Here is a 14,343-nt window from a genome sequence, read left to right as displayed (position 1 = left end):
TAAAGCTGTGTGCGTCAAAGGAGCCAGAAGCTGTGTGCATTGAAGCTCTTGAAACTGTGTGTGACCAAGGAGCCTAAGACTGTGTGCATCCTAGCAGCTTGTTTGAGGGGCCTGTTCCCTATAGCAGCAATACTGCTGAAGAGTAGCCAGGTGGGCTAGCATTTTCATTTGGATTTTCTATTGTATTTACTTGCTGAAGCTTGGATCCCTGTGTGGGATTCCTGGATGGACTTTTGTTTTGTTTTTTTCCTTTAATAAACATGGGCTACCAGGCCCTTAACTATAAATGCCTCTCTGATGTGGACTCACTGCACCAAAACGCATCTATCCACTTGAGCTGAACAATCCCCAATGTCACAATATATATATATATATATATATATATATATATATATATATATATATATATATATATATATATATATATATATATATATATATATATATATATATATATATATATATATATATATATATATATATATATAAATATATATAATGTTTGGGGGTTCTAAGTAATTTTCTAGCAAAAAATAATGATTTTAACTTGAAATCAACACGAGTCAGAAAAAGGTTTAGTCTTTAAGTGGTCAAACTGACCTCATTTACAGACCGAAGTTCATTCCTTTGATCTAAAGAACAAAGCGTTACAATGTTTATAGTTAGCTCAGCGGAGGAATGTTGTGAAACTTGGCAGACTGCCTGTGTTTTTTTCTTTGCTTGTTTTTTTGACAGCTGTCGGCTTGAGCAGAGAACTCTGCATAGATTCGGGAAAATGCCTTAAGATCGCAAGGGGGGGGGGGATCTCAATTCCTAACGATTAATCATGCAGCTCTATTGAGTGTTAATTCATTTCAAGAGCCAGGATTAGATATTGTTCTGGCCAATGAAATTAATGAACGCCCAAGCCCTTGACATGCCGAAATTTGTTAACTATGTTTAGGTGTACTTGCGCATTTTATCTGCCAAAACGTCGCTGCCAGGAGGAAAGGTATGAGACCAGTTTAGTGATCTTAGAGGTTGGGAAGGTTGGTCGATCAATGTGCACACCGCAGCAAATAACCGATGGTGGAAAGCCTGATTGGATATATTATTCAAAGCCAAAGAGAGACTGCCGACTAAAAGTGAGGATTTGTTTTAGACAAAATGGGTATAGCTTGGGAAACTGCCAAAAACAGATTAGAAACAAATGTATATAAAAGACATCTATGCCGATTCTAAAGTTACCCAAAAGATTTTACCCCCTTCATGACCAGGCCATTTCTTTGCTGTTTAGCACTGCGCTATTTTAACTAGTAATTGCGTGGTCATGCAATGCCGTACGTAAACAAAATTGATGTAATTTTTATTCACATAACTAGAGCTTTCTTTTGATGATATTTGATCATAACTGGGTTTTTCATTTCTTGCGATATAAGCAATAAAAGACTAAAAATGTTGGGAAAAAACAATATTTTTTAACTTTCTACTACAAAACATATCCAATAATAAAAATCTTCATACATTTTTGGCCAAAATGTATTCTGCTACATGTCATAAAAAATCCCAATAAGTGTCTATTGATTGGTTAGCATGAAAGTTATAGCGCCTACAAACTATGGTATATTTACTTGAATTTGTATTTATTTTATACTAGTAATGGTGACGATCAGCGACTTATAATGGGGCTGTCATAGTGCGGCGGGCAATCTGACACTAACTGATGCTGGGGGGAACTGACTAACTGCCACTGACATCACCAGTGACATTAATACAGCAATCAGTGATAACACTATGCACCAGGAGTAGGCAACCTCGGCCCTCCAGCTGTGGTGAAACTACAAATCCCATCACGCCTCTGTCTCTAAGAGTCATGCCTCTGATTGTCAGGGTCTTGCAATGTCTCATGGGACTTGTAGTTTCACCACAGCTGGAGGGCCAAGGTTGCCTACCCCTGCTATACACTGTACTAATGACACTGGCTGGGAAGAGGTTAACATCTAGGGCAATCAAGGCATTAAATGTGTGCCTAACTACCTGGAAGCAGGCAGCAATGTACAGGTACATCGCTTTGCCTGTGTGGGCTGCCTGTCCGCAGAAAATTGCAGATGGGTGGTCCACAAGTGGTTAAAAGACCTGATCTAGTCAAATACTGTTGGACTGGAAAGTGGTCTATGGCCACAAAAGGAGGACCAGACACCCTAGATGGACGCTTTTGTGCCTCTAAGTTAAAGTGTATACATAGCCAAAACTTTTTTAGTTTTTGGTACAGCAGGTTATTTTTTCTGTCCATGTCCCACCAGGGAGATTTCCCTTCACTCCAAACCAACAAACATATGTCAATCCTCCTGCGCTTGAGCGTGGACCCCACAGGTGGCAGTTGCCTAGATTCCCATCTTGGCTTTAATGGACATGCTGTGCCTTGCTGCTCTCTGGGGAAGTCAGGATGCTTTGAAACCATAAAAAAGAGGGTACACCAGCATAGAGCATTATCCTCACAATATGTATTTTATTATTAAAAAAGCCGTAAGTATAATACAAACCTACAGGTGTATAAAAGCTTGTCAGGCTTACAACAACATCATCAAGTCCACGTTCCTTCACAAATCGTAACAGGATATCATGAGTCCAACAGGCTAACGCGTTTCGCAGGCTTTCCCTCTTCCTCAGAGCCAACTGAACTGCGCCTTACATCAGCTCTTAAATAGCCAGATGGTACGTCTGCCCCCAAGTAGGGGCCCCTAATTGACAGCAAATTAATGGTTGCAACAGCCAATAAGGTTTCAGCTTTCATTTCTTTAATATGAAGAAAAAATGGTTGCTGTTTGGCTGCCAGGGGTTACCGCATGGCCTTGCCTTAGACCAGGGATCCTCAAACTACGGCCCTCCAGCTGTTGCAGAACTACACATCCCATGAGGCATTGTAAAACTCTGACATTCACAGACATGACTAGGCATGATGGGAATTGTAGTTCCTGAACACCTGGAGGGCCGCAGTTTGAAGACCCCTGCCTTAGACCTATAAATCTAGGATGGTTACTGTTTGGTTGTCAGGGGTCAGCTCATGGCCTTGCCTCAGGCCTAAAAACATGAGGTGGTTACTGTTTCGTTGTCAAGGGTTGCCTCTTGGCTCAGTCCTATAAATCGAGGATGGTTCCTGTTTGATTGTCAAGGGTTACCTCATGGCCCTCCTCAAACTTATAAATCTGGGATGGTTGCTGTTTGGTTGTTAGGGGCTACCTTATAGCCTTGCCTCAGGATTATAAACCTGTGATGGTAGCCGTTTGGTTGTCAGGGGTCACCCCATATTTACTGTTTGGTTGTCAAGGGTTGCCTCTTGACTCAGTCCTAAAAATCTGGGATGGTTGCTGTTTGATTTTCAGTGGTTACCTCATAGCCTTGCCTCAAAGCCTAAAAAATGTGAGGTGGTTACTGTTTGGTTGTCCTGGGTTGCCTCTTGGCTGAGTCCTATAAATCTGGGATGGTCATTGGTTGTCAGGAGTTACGTCATAGCCTTGCTTCAGGCCTATAAATCTGTGATGGTAGCCCTTTGGCTGTTAAGGGTTACTTCATGGCCTTGCCTGAGGTCTATAAATCTGAGATAAGTGCTGCTTGATTGTCAGGCTTACCTCATGGCCTTGCCTAAGGCCTTTAAATCTGAAATGGTTACTGTCTGGTTGTCAGGGGTTACCCCATGGTCTTGCCTCAGGCCTATAAATCTGGGATGGTCATTGGTTGTCAGGAGTTACGTCATAGCCATGCTTCAGGCCTATAAATCTGTGATGGTAGACCTTTGGCTGTTAAGGGTTACTTCATGGCCTTGCCTGAGGTCTATAAATCTGGGATAAGTGCTGCTTGATTGTCAGGATTACCTCATGGCCTTGCCTATGGCCTTTAAATCTGAAATGGTTACTGTCTGGTTGTCAGGGGTTACCCCATGGTCTTGCCTCAGGCCTATAAATCTGGGATTATTGCTGTTTGGTTGTCAGGGGTTACCTCATGGATTGTTTTTAGTAGTACAGATTAGAAAGCATATCACAATAAAGCATTCCTCCTGGGCTTATATCACCAAGGTGCTTCTCTGACACAATAAACACGCAAACGCCTCACCTCGGCTGCCTGTGTGTAAAAACCCTCTCTGATATTTCACTGGCTCTCCAAACATGCAAATCTGAGGTGAATCCGACACTACAGCATGATGACTAAAACCAAAGCATGAAGATTGCAAAACCAGATATCATTTCTGATGACAACACCCCCCCCTTACTATGTAACATGAATCAGCAGTAAGGAAATGATGACACTTGTAGTTGCTCAACATGTGAAATGACAATGCCTACCATTCGACCTGAATGCAGAAGCGGCAGCCATTTTGTCCCCCAAACCAATATTCAAACTATAGGACCACCAGAAACAAATATATAAAGGATTCTCTGGGCCTGTTTTTCAGAAATTCCAGAAAAAAACATAACCACCGATCTGTTGCCTACGGCAACCAGTCAGGAGCAACTATAGGAGATGACCATATGTAATCGGATTTGGACTCTGCTAGATCAGTAAAATGTACTGTGCTATGAGGGCTGGCCAGCAGGTTGCTGCACAGATCGTGGTCGTAATAAATTCTGATGGTTGAACTGTGTGGCCTATATTATTCAAGATTACTGTGATTCCATCAACCACAAATGTTTTATTTTATTTTTTTCTTGACGATCACCATAATGTTTAATTGCTGTTAAAAATGGTATTCCCATCGAACATGGCATCAAAACAGAAAAAAGCTGTTTGTTGCGATGTGCTTTTCAAAAACCTCAAACACAATTTTACAGATTCCATCCTTTTTGAGATGAAAAACTGATGAAGAGGGATCGAAATGTAGACCACTTTACCTGCATGAACCCGCACAGATGTCTTTCAAATCGCCCCTGAACTCGCAATGAAATCATGCGAGTTCGGCCCAATTTCAAATCCGCCTCCAATGTGAATGCACCCTACGAGTGTACTACAGCGTATACCTGTGCGAGGGCCATGTCTAATTTATGTCAATTGGGACACAGTGGCTGCACGGACACAGTTGCTGCTCCTAATTTACCAGCCGTGCGCGGCCCCAAACGCAGACAGTGTTTGTTTGAGGCCAAGCACCAACACGTCTGTCAGATTGTGAGCAGAAGCTTTGTGCTGCATCCCTATTGATAATAATGGGACTGCCTGCATAGGGATGCACGGAACACCTGTGCATCCCTGTGCCGGCAAACGTGGCCCTCCACACAGGTGTACGCTGTAGTACACCCACGTGAATGAGGCCTTACATGCCTTTTCTTCCTGCAAGCACATGGGAAATCTCAACATGTGACTTACAAATTAAAAGCATATTGTGTTTTCAGTGCCTTTTCTATGCGTTGCTGTTGACTATAATGTAACATGCACTTTTAGCAAAAGTTGCAACAAGCAATGAGTTTTAATCTGTAATTTTCATTATAATGGTATATAGTTTTCAGTGCACTGTGATCTGCACTCCTGTGACCCGTATTCATCTCACAGCAGGCTAAGGTGCACTGTCAGCTGACTTCACTCAGTTAATCCAGGCTCTGGAGCAATCCCGACTGGAACTACCGAGAAGCCTGGACCGGCAGCTGGCTCAGCCTCTCAACGAGCCACTAAGAGGCTGAGCCAGCTGCTCCCACCCCCTCTAAAGCCAGGGACTTCAATGAGCACTGGTGGGGCAGAGCAGAGAGTCAGTCACCAGCTCTCTGCTCTGTGAAGACCAAGAACCAAGTGATCATAGGTGTTTGATCTCTCAGTTCTCAGTCTTAGAGGCAGAGGGGGACATATGCAGCATCACCCCAATGCTGCATCCACCTAGGTGAGTATATTTGTTTTTCGTTTTTTAAATTCCCATACTTCTCTTCTAGTGTTTATGTTTAAAATTAAAGGGTTGGTCCATCAAAAAATGATCTTTAAGTTTTTGGTAGTTACTGGTGAATTAAATCACCTACAGTTTCTTTTATCTCTTGGGAAGTCTATCGGAGATTCTATCAGTGAGATCCCAACACTGAATTCCCAACTCTGCACCTCAACCATGTCTAATATGAGGGGTTCCTACCATCCCTGCTGGATTTATTTATTAAATAGCATGGAAATATAATGTATCGTGAGAAGTTGTAACATGCAAAACTCCCAGGAGGACCTGAACAAGTTCCTGTTACCTCGGTTGCCTTATTGTACATTTCAATCTGAGAGTTAAAGGAACAGCGCATTGGTGAAACAACTGGTTGCATTATCAGTCCCTATCACATGCTACTTTAATAGGGCAGGGTTCTCTGAACTACTGCCCACTCTGCTGGAGACCCTAATGTAAGGGAGGACTCTGATGAGGCTGTCATGTAGGGGAGGACTTTGATGGGGCTGTCATGTAGGGACTTTGATGGGGCTGTCATGTAAGGGAGGACTTTGATGGGGCTGTCATGTAAGGGAGGAGTTTGATGGGGCTCTCGTGTAAGGGATGACTTTGATGGGGCTCTAGTGTAAGGGAGGACTTTGATGGGGCTGTCATGTAAGAGAGGACTTTTAATGGGGCTCTCGTGTAAAGGAGGACTTTGGTGGGGCTCCTGTGTAAGAGAGGACTTTGATGGGGCTGTCATATAGGAAAGGACTTTCATGGGGCTCTCATGTAAGGGAGGACTTTGATGGGGCTCTCGTGTAAGGGAGGACTTTGATGGGGCTGTCATGTAAGGGAGGACTTTGATGGGGATGTCATGTAAGGGAGGTCTTTGATGGGGCTGTCATGTAGGGGAGGACTTTGATGGGGATGTCATGTAAGGGAGGTCTTTGATGGGGCTGTCATGTAGGGGAGGACTTTGATGGGGCTCTCGTGTAAGGGAGGACTTTGATGGGCTTGTCATGTAAGGGAGGACTTTGATGGGGATTCTGATGTAAGGGGGACTTTGATGGGAACTCTCATATAAAGGGGGGCCCTTTTCGGCTCAAAGTTTATGTGGAATTTTATTGCTTTCGTTTTTTTATATTGTTCTAATTTATAGCATACTACAAACAAATTCCAAGTAAAACTTATGCATTCAAATTTAATTAATAAATTGAATTATTAATTTAAATTTGATTCACTCATTTACAAAACTTTTTTAGGTTTGCACCAATTAGAAATAGGCTTTCATCAACGTATAGCCTTCAGGACAACAAGGTGATTTCTGATTGGTTGCTTTTGGTTACTGCCCTTTAAGCAGATGATCCTGCTTAAAGGGCAGTAACCCTTTAAAAGAGAAGTATGGGAATCATTTTTTTTCTAGAATCATACTTGCCTAGGTGAATGCTGCATCGGTACCCCTCAAACACCACCGATCGCTCGGTTCTCAGAGCTCCCTGAGTAGAGAGCTGGTGAAGCTGCCTCTTTGGAGAGGGCGGGAGCGGCCGCCTCAGGTTCTCAGAGGCTGAGCTGGGTGCTGGTCCAGGCATGTGGGTGGATCCCAATCATATGGTCACGATCTTTCCCGAGCCTGGACCGGCTCTGTGGCGTCAGCCCACTGTCTGCTAAAAATGGGTCACAAGAGCTCAGAACGGACTGCACTTCTGTGATCAATAGGATAAGTACAGTCAAACAAGCTTTCCCTGTACTTCTCCTTTAAGGATGATCCTTATTTGGCCAGCAGCAGTTGGATCTAAAAACGATCACTGTCTGTGGGTGACCCCTACCTGCACAGGCAGCCTCCAACAAACCTCAGGGGAAAAAAAATCAAAAGTTGTCCATAATATTTCAATCTGATTGTACAATCTTTGTCTAATCCCCTACCCAGACAATTCATACAGGTTGTATGCAGTCAGACAGGCCCTTGCATGACATAGGTGTTCGTAGCTCTTAAGCTGGCAATACAGATTACAATGTGATTGTACAGTCTCCTTTAGGTCTACCATAGAGGTGGATGGAAAACCCCCAAACTCCTACTTGGACAGAGTCGAATACTATGGTAGGGAGATCTTGATAATGGAATTTTCAAGTCATATAAGAATCCAGGGGCTGCCCACCATACTCTACCAGTAGCTAACATATTGCTGAATACAAAACTGAATGGGTTGTTTAGGTAGAACCTCACATTGACTAGCTTTTGAAAATCTAAAGGAGATTGTACAGTGATAGTGCAACCAGACTGTAACATATATGGCCAGTTTAAAGGAGATTTACAATTAGACTATAACATATGTGGTTAGCATAATGCCAGGATGAAGTTTGTAAAGCTAGCATTGAAGGCTGTAAACACGTGCACGCAACCAAAAGCATTCTACTCTTTCTGTAGAACATCGGGGCTCCAGTTGTATCTTTTCACTACCTTTTTTGCATCAATTTTTTTTGTATATCTTATCCTATGCCTAAAACAGTCCTTACACCTGTAGAATTTTGTAAAAAAAAAAAATTGTTGTTTTGCAGGACGTTTCTTTGATTATCTAGGAGTTACAGAGGACAATTTGACAATTGGTATTAACTAGGGGAAAAAAATTCGGAGGACAAGGATGAAAAAATGTATGTTCAATCCAATGAGAGAGAGACTGAATTTCTTAATGCTGGATTCGCTGCTGAGAAAAATAGTAACAAGTCTTAGGCGCTTGCGCTTGTCAAAGTTCACTTTGAAATAGAATGTTTGTTCAACAAAAATTGATACATTGACATGGTACTCAAATGAAATGTCATTCAAAATTTGACGAGTCCATGAAGGCACTGGCACTGAAATTGGCAAGCGAGAGATTTTGGTTCTGTCTCCTTACTAACAAAAGTCTACATTCAAAATCACTCGACTCCGCGTAGATGGACAAGTCACCCCTGCTGGCTATTGTATTCTGCCAACTGACACCTGAGGCTGTCAGAACATCTGAACAGTGGTTGCATTAATGTTTGGTCAACTATTTTCCACACGGCTTCTTGGATTTTACAGGAATCAGCCAAATTCTTGTGGTGGACAGCTTTTCTGGTGCTGCCAACCCCAATGGACTAGACCAGTGATGGCAAACCTTGGCACCCCAGAAGTTTTGGAACTACATTTTCCATGATGCTCAACTACACTGCAGAGTGCATGAGCATCATGGGGAAATGTAGTTCCAAAACATCTGGGGTGCCAAAGTTCTCCATCACTGGACTAGGCCATCATCTTAGACTGTTGAGCAGTAGTTATCCTGAGCAGAGTATGCTGGGAAAGTAAACAAATGGCTCAGATAAAGCGTATTTTTTCATCTCTATATTAACATGAACCCAATGTTTAAAGGATGTTTACAAACTAGCCCGTCCGTGTACTCTCGAAAAAAAAAAACCTAAAAAAACAGCATACCAAAAAAGATGCGATTATAAATTCCTTCTACGTCTGGAACCCCCCTACCCTCGGCACAAAAATGTCAGCACGCCCAGCTTTTGTAACCACTGTCGCAGGAGCTTTCACATACAATGAGTCTGATAACAGAGGAATTCCCACTTAAAACAAAAAAAGTTACAACTGATTGCTTTGACAACGAAAAGTATACCAGCCTGGAAGGCACTCCCGGCGGCGTTTTTGTGCTACGAAAATAATAGCAAGCAGGTTCTGCGGCTTCTCGGTTTGCAAGAATCAAGTCCGTATAAAGGAAGGCGTAAGGGCTCGTTCACAGCGGGTGCGCTGAGCTGCACAGGCTCAATGCTAAGGGAACATAGAAAACAATTGTTCTCTATGTGCTTTGTTCACACTATAGCCCTGTGTTGAGGTGCACTGTGTACGCAACACTCTGCACCGCATGTCAACGCAAAAGTTAAAAAAAGAAAGAAAAAAGAAGTAAACAGTGCTATGAGCCCCTAGACATAGCATACCAATGCGCACACGTTAAATGGTGCATAATGCATGTGGACTGGTGTAAACAAACCCCAGATGTAGCTATAGATGTTTTGTAATCAATTTGGGCTCGAGCAATCAAACACAAGGGATTCATCATCAATCCAGTGCAACACATATATTATTTTTGACTTAAGATATAAAATTGCCATTTATAAATGTAAAAGATCTATTAAAATGTAATATTTTTATATTGAATGGACCTATATTATGACTCGTTCTCTGACCAATACACAGATATTTGTTGAATCCTTCAGAAGTGATCGGCAAAACTCCACCTCAGCCGGTCAACTTTCCATCAAGAACTAACAATCGATCAAATGGCTCTTTCGTTTTTGTTATTTTTATTCGATTTGGGTCATTGTATGATCTCATTGATAGGTGTGTGTGGTCACCATTCATTGGAAACATTTTTGAAAGGTCAATGAATGAAGTTCAAGAGGTGAAAAGAGACAAATCCCAGTGGTCAGGTGGTCTCCACGGCACAAAAAGAGTTAAAGAGCTTAAAAATGCCAAATTGTGGTGGTGGTGGGGGGAGGGGGGGGGAGAGGGGTCATCCAAGTCCCTTTTCAACAATGCTTTCTGATACCAAGTCCTAAGTGTTACCCTATCCCAAAAAGTTCCTACCCACTTCCTCCCCCCACCGCAAGGAACAAAAGTGCAAAGGGGACTCCTGCAATCCTTTCCCAGCAGTTTGTAAAGTTTAAAGAAAATAATACAAAAAAAACACAAAAAATGAGCAATAAAAACAGACGCAGGGCTCTGCTCCATGACTGGTGTGGGTGGGCACTAGCGGCACGCCGTGGGCACAGGGTGGGGTAGGTTCCATGTGCAGAGGTGCCGTATCCAGCAGCTTGCAGTACAAGCACAATAGTGTGCCAAGAGGTATTTTGGGGAAGGGAGGTTATTATAACCAGAGATGCCAAGATACTCTGCCCACCGGAATTCTCTGACGGCAAACGGGATGGAGGGAAGGGGGAGCGCCTTAATACAAGCCCTTGGGGTTTAAGTAAATAAATAGGTGGAGGAGTTGGAGGGGGGGTGATCCCACACCCAAAAAAAAGAGAAGAGGCCTCTTCCTGCAGACATCTCATGCAACAGGGCCCAGGGATGGGAAAGAGTGGGCACAGGGGCTGGAAGGCAGTGTATAGGCTGATCTCCCCTCCACTCCTCCAGATGTAAACAGCACACCCTAAATAGGAAAAAGAGACACACACTCACCCCAGTGGGCTCCAAGTCTTCTTCCTGCAGGGGGGGGGATCAGAGGGCAGCAGTAGGGGCAGGGAGGGTAGTCCTCTCCCCCCACCCCTGGCAACTTAGGGTGGCAGTGCACAGAGGGGGGGGCAGGCTTTGGCAGTAGGGATCACAGCAGCAGATCGGGTGTCTGTGCAGCCCTGGAGCAGGCAGGGAGATGTGAGCAGAGCAGCAGCCAGGGAAAGGATGAGGAGGGGAGGAGAGAAGGGAGGAGGGAGAGAGAGAAACAAGAGCCTGCAAGGAAGGGAGGGGGAGAGCAGTGAGGGAGGAGGAAGGGAGAGGAGGATGATGATGATGAGGGGGGGGTTCCTGACTGCTGAGTGTCACTCATTGCACAAGTATCATCACCCACTGCATGACTGCAAGGGGGGGGGGGGGACTGCCAGGTGTTAGGTACTACAGTGGGCAGCATGCCCTGACAGCCGCAATCTGATGGGGGTGCAGGCTCTTGAAGTTCCACAGCATGGTGGCATCACAAAAGTTTGCATTGCATGAGTTACACAGCCATTGTATTAAAGTAGGGGGGTTGCGGAAGCCACATGGCCATAGCTAACTGGCACAGGACTACAAGCCTTAGCTACTATTCTGTGCTGGCTCTTGTAGTTTCACTGTAGCTGGAGTAATGGCATTGTTTGCATTAAAGACGCATTACATGGAAGCATATTATAGATGTAAATATTGAATGCTAGCTGTTACAGAAGTCCCAGCTTACCGTTCTATACTGGCTCTTGTAGTTCCACAGCAGCCAGAGGGATGACATTGTTTAAACCACACATACATTGTATTACAGCGGGGGGGGGGGGTCAGAATATTGTAGATGCAATTGGATGACTAATAGCTGTTACAGGAGTCCTAGCTTACCATTCTCTACTGACTCCTGTAGTTCCACAGCAGGGAGGGATGACTATGGGGTTGATTTACTAAAGGCAAAGAGACTGTGCACTTTGCAAAGTGCATTTGCACTATGCAAGTGCAGTTGCTCCAGAGCTTACTAAATGGTCAGAAGCTCTGCTGACTTACATCAACCAGTCATGTGCAATCAAAAATGCTGTTTTTTTTTTTTTTTTCCTTGCATGTGATTGGGTATTCTTTGCAAAGTGAAACCTTACCTCATTTACTAAGCCCTGGAGCAACTGTACTTGCAGAGTGCATCTGCAGTCTATTTGCCTTTAGTAAATCAACCCCTTTGTTTCAACTACACACACATTGTATTTCAGCAAGGGAGGCATAAGACTATTGTAGATGCAACATGTTGATTGCTACCTGTTACAAAACAAAATGTCCTAGCTACTACTCTATACTGGCTCGTGTAGTTCTGCATCAACTGGAGGAATGAAATTGTTTGATTTACATATGCATTGTATTTCAACCCATTACACATGAATTGTATTGCAGCAGAGGGCATCAGAACACTGTGTATGCAGCATGTTGATTGTCAGCTATCCTAGCTTACCATTTTATGCTGGCTCTTGTAGTTCCACAGCATCATGCAACGATGTGTATGGTATGAATTATACATGCATTGTGTTGTAGCAGGCAGCATCACAAGTGGAAGCAACATATGGATAACCAGATGTTATAACTACAAGACTCACCTGTCATTCTAGGCTGGCTCTTGCAGTTCTTCAACATCTGCACCAGTGGCATTACCCAGTGTTGCATTGTGTGAGTTGTACATACATTTCCTTACAAGAGAAGGAGGAAGCGGTTGAAGCAACATGTGAATTGGCAGCTGCCTATTACAGAGCTGCTGTTCAGTGCTGGCTCTTGTAGTTCCACAGAACCCAGAGCGATGGCACCAGCTAGAGATGTATTAGATGAATTAAGAACACACTGTGGTCTATCAGTAAGGAAAAGGCTGTTGGAGCAAAATGTGGATTGCCAGCTTTTATAGAACTACAGGTCCCAACTGCCGTTTCATGCAGGCTCTTGTAGTTAAACGGCAGCTGAAAGAATGGCATCACACAGGTTTACATTGTATGAATTATACATGAATTTTATTGCATCACAGCTGGGGAAGCAACACATGGATTGCCAGATGTTACAGAACTGCAAGTCCCATCTGCCATTGTATGCAGGCTCTTGTAGTCAGCAACATAAAGGCATCATGCAGAGTTGAATTGCATGAATAACACATGCATTGTATTGAATCAGAAGGGAGACTGCTATGCAAGTGACATGTAGACATTACAAAATGTCTTTACAATTACTTTACAAAATTACTTGTCTTAGCAGCCATGCAATGCTGGCACTTGTAGTTTCTACTTAGCAACCATGCTGTCCTGGCTCTTATAGTTCCTACTTATCAACCATGCTATGCTGGCTCTTATAGTTCCTACTTATCAACCATGCTATGCTGGCTCTTGTAGTTCCTCAGTATTTTAAGTGAACACTGCTTGATTCAAATCCATTTATGTAGCTCTGAGAATGGGCCTTCATTTAAAGTGAGTCCATCTTTGAGATCCAGATCTATCTGTATTTCTTTATTCCATAATTGTTCTTCTATAGGTCATGCAAACCTATAGCTAGTAAATATAATGTGTTATAAATAAATAAAATTAATATAATGTGTTATGAATATAATAAATCTATGACTATAATGTGTTATAAATAAATATAATGCCTAATGTATTTATATTGGTCTTTATATTAGAGCCCACCCTGTGATTGTTTTCCATATCTTTGAAGCAGTGATGGAATCTGGTGATGATTAAGATGCGCAGTGGGTGGGGCAAAGGCATATCTTATTAAAAAAGGTTCCACCTTCGCCATCTCTGAAAGTTCAGAGGTTCTGGATTTACAGAAAGAGCAATGCAAGAGCGGTATAGAAAGCTGTTATATTACATTTTTATTTTGTTTTGGGTATTTTTAATTTTTTTTTTTTTTTGCAGTTTTCATGTTTTTATTTTTCATTAGGCTCATTTTTTTTTATTCGCCCCAATATTCAGTTGGTATTATGACTCCTTTTATTAAATCTTTATAAGATTGATTTTAACTCCATGTTGTAAAAAGATCAAATCTTAAAAAGTGTTTGATCTTACCACAGACCCTGCAAATCCATTGCAATCGATAGGGCATTTCTCAAGCTGTTCTATGGTTTGTAATTCACTACATTTAAACATTCCATGGCGGTGCGGTAATGCACACTGTGGTGATGTGCGTTGTGGCATGCGTTAATGTGCATTTTGTTATACCAGCTTAATAGACTGCCAATGCAGTAAGCAAGATGAAAAACCCGTTGTCAGAAACCATG

General features: G+C 42.8%; 1 protein-coding gene across 8 annotated transcripts in view; it reads right to left on the bottom strand.

Annotated features, from left to right (window-relative positions):
- EPN2 (epsin 2) overlaps nucleotides 1-11,312 on the bottom strand; it is a 120,596-nt gene extending 109,284 nt beyond the window's left edge. For 3 of the 8 annotated variants that reach the window (XM_073636398.1, XM_073636401.1, XM_073636399.1), the window contains exon 1: nucleotides 11,058-11,310. The gene's annotated coding sequence lies outside the window, so the exon portion shown is untranslated. Of the gene's footprint in view, nucleotides 1-11,057 lie in introns of all 8 variants that reach the window. The other 5 variants (XM_073636400.1, XM_073636405.1, XM_073636402.1 and 2 more) reach the window with 4 other exon arrangements.
- Between the last annotated feature and the right edge of the window lie 3,031 nt (nucleotides 11,313-14,343).

Source organism: Aquarana catesbeiana, linkage group LG06 (assembly GCF_042186555.1).
Source record: "Aquarana catesbeiana isolate 2022-GZ linkage group LG06, ASM4218655v1, whole genome shotgun sequence".
In the NCBI taxonomy this organism is placed as follows: domain Eukaryota; kingdom Metazoa; phylum Chordata; class Amphibia; order Anura; family Ranidae; genus Aquarana; species Aquarana catesbeiana.
This window is presented reverse-complemented; position numbering and strand designations above follow the sequence as displayed.